This window comes from Triticum dicoccoides, chromosome 2A, assembly GCF_002162155.2.
Source record: "Triticum dicoccoides isolate Atlit2015 ecotype Zavitan chromosome 2A, WEW_v2.0, whole genome shotgun sequence".
NCBI classification, from domain to species: domain Eukaryota; kingdom Viridiplantae; phylum Streptophyta; class Magnoliopsida; order Poales; family Poaceae; genus Triticum; species Triticum dicoccoides.
This window is the reverse complement of record NC_041382.1, coordinates 683,228,288-683,231,667: the sequence shown is the minus strand read 5'-3', so window position 1 is coordinate 683,231,667 and position 3,380 is coordinate 683,228,288.

Below are 3,380 nucleotides of genomic sequence, written 5' to 3'. Positions count from 1 at the left end.
ATGGAGAGAGGATGGGGAGGAAGCAGAATGCGAATGGAAGACAGGCGCCGCACCTCGCGAACAGATGCGGGAAACCCTAAAGACGGGTCACCGCACCCCTTGGCGCAACCGTATATAAATGGAAACAAGGGGAATGGGCCCGGCCAGACTCCCATTGCTAGAGACATGTTCGATAGGGACAAAACACGCAGCGTGCCGTCACATGCATGTCTCGTCAACCAGGTAACCATAAATCCATAGTAATATATATGCGTGCAATGCCTGCATAACAGAGGAACCTTCCGACTTCTTCAACGTGCAACACAGCCTGGAGCCGAATAAGGCGAATCCTAACTAGTTGCACGCGCAGCAGCGCATATCTCAGCCGCTGCTTCAACATAGGATCCGAGCTCTTTGCATGTGCATGGCCTCTTTCTCTCTTTTTATATCACACAGTCTGACACATGCATGCCTATAGTATATTTGCTTTCTCCTCAAACTTCATTACTTTTAGTTTCCTTTTCACAGTTTAGATGGTTCATATTTTTATAATCAAACTTTAATTTTTAAAACTTTTTATATATTTGAACTCCTCGCATCAAGATCTTTAGAACAAGATCAGTCTTGGATAATTTTTGAACACATGTTTCGTTAACTAAAACTGAAATATGATTGTTTAGCAGCTTATCAGTGTTTTTAGTAAGGAACTTTGCTGAAAACAATGAAGAACTTCTCTTTTTAATTGTAAAGTGCTAAATAAACAGGATCAGAAGTTGAAGAACTTTTTGAATAGTGGGTTTTGCAGTTTGTTAGAAATATTAAAGAACTTTGCTAGAAAATGTATTTGAAACCAAAGAACTTTATAAACAGCTTGCCTGAACTTTGATGAAAAGTTTATGGAACTTGTTTGAGCCATGCACAATTTAAGTTTATGGAACATTGATGAAAATTTTCAAACTAGTTCAAATATATTCAACATTGGTCTTGTTCTAAAGGTCTTTGCGTCAGAAGTTCGAATATAAAAAAAAGTTATAATTGAATATTGGTTTAGAAGATATAAATGATTTTAGTTTACAAAGGGGTAATAAAATGATGGGTTTGTTTCGAAGAGAGCAGAGAGGTGTGCAGGCAGCATGTTAATTTGACGTGCATGTAAATAGATGATTTGATGTGCATGCAGGATGGGTGGACCGGATACACATTGTGCATGCAATCAGTTAGACGAGAGTCATGTCCTCGAGGCCCAGGCTTACTCACTAACGCATGCTTATCTATGATCCCTATGTACGCTATGGCCCTTTTTATTCTTCGTGAAGGGGTTCAAAGTGTTTTTTGGTAAAGTTCGTGTAGGGTTTTTTTAGGAAGTGGATGCCATTAGACGTAAATACTACATGATCCGATGAGAGAATCTGTGTAACCCGAAGTTGCAAGGTGGTTTGGGTATAACTAACTCCAGAATCATGAATCTGGCTTTGCTCACCAAGAGGATTTGGAAAAATCTCTCAGATTGACGACAACCTTTGCGCTCAAATTCTTAAGGCCAAATACTTTTTATTAACTCCTCTTTCTTCAGCTGCTCTCCGTGTTCTGAACGGGCTTAAAATCCAAAGAAATTTTAAACTTAGCAGCCAAGTTCTTGGTAGGCAATGGGGCTGACACCGGGTTTTTGTTGGGGAGTGTTGCATGAAAATCAAACAAATTCCTACGAACACCCAAGGTCTATCTAGAAGAAGCATAACACCGAGAGGGAGAGTATGTCTACGTACCCTCGTAGACTGTTAAGCAGAAGCGTATATCACGCGATTGATGTAGTCGTACTCATCACGATTCAATCATGATCCAAACCTATGAAGTACAGAACAGACGGCACATCCGCGTTCGGCACATGTACGGCTCGATGACGTCTCCTCCTCTTTGATCCAACAAGCGAGGGAGGATAAGTAGATGGGATTGCCGGCAACACGATGGCGTGATGGTGATATTGATGGAGTGATTCCGGCAGTCGAAACAAATTTGGTACAATCGACTTAGTGAGTTCCTCATACAAAAGAATTACTCCAACGATGATGATTGTGCATACGTGTTCATCAAGAAATCCTCATTATGACACCACATTACATCAGTGTATGCTGATGATTATAAAATTATTGGCAACACACAAGATATTGATGAAGGGGGTAATCATCTATAGACGGAATTTGATATGAAGGATGTAAGTAAAAAAACAAATTTTGCTTTAGCTACAATTCGAGCGCCTTCACTCATCTATTATGGTACACTGTGTTGTCTATCTCATATTCCAGGAATTCATTATGGACAAGTCTTATCTATCTATAACTTTCATGGTTGTTCAATCTTTAGACGTAGAGAAAGATCCGTTTAGACCATGAGAAAATGAAATTAACATATTGTGACCCAAGGTTCCATATTCTAGTACCACTAGATCCACAAAAATAGTTGGTTGGGAATCAATAATATCTTTTGATATCTCTAATGCATCAAACATATTGTCCTAGTTTATCAGTTTTAGAGAAATCTAGACACCAATACCTTCAGACACATCAATCAGATCTTCACTATGTCAGATCATACATGAGGGAGTTATGGACTAAGGGATCCTCAGGGCGTCGGTCCGTTGGATGTGGGCCGTACTGGTGAAGCCGCATAGCGACAGAAGATCTATGAAGCCGTGGTGTGCCCTCCAAATCAAGGATAGGCGGGATCTCTTTACCTCTTATTGTAATCTGTCTCCGGTAACCCTAACCCTGCCAGTGTCTATATAAACCGAGGGTTGTAGTCTTTAGGGAGAGAGCTACATCAATCGCCTCATCACCTCAGGGTTTAGCTCATGCTGATCTCGAGGTAGATCTACTCTGTAACTGTACTATACATCCAATATAATCAAGCAGGACGTAGGGTCTTACCTCTTTGAGAGGGCCCGAACCTGGGTAAACACCGTGTTCATCGTCCGTTGTTCCCCATCGATCTCAGATCCACAGCTCGGGACCCCTACCCCGAGATCTGCCCGTTTTGACACCAACAATACACATGCTCTGTGTTATGTTTGGTATGATATCCATCTCATGTAAGTCTTTAAAACAGACCTTTGTGGCTACATCCACCAATCATTCTTAAGTACGAGACATCACTTGTAGTATTCGTGTAGCTTCAAGGAATGATGAATCATATAAAACAATCATGTGGAATTGGTTTCATTGAACTACCAACCATTATTTCAAAGATAATGTTGCTTGTGTTGCTCGGATGCAAATATGTTACTTAATATGCAATATCACCATATTGCCCATCCTGCAAAGTCAAATCATATGACAATCTCACTGATATGCTCACGAAGTCTCTATCAACTTCAACATTCCGAGAAACATGTACATGGAATTGGT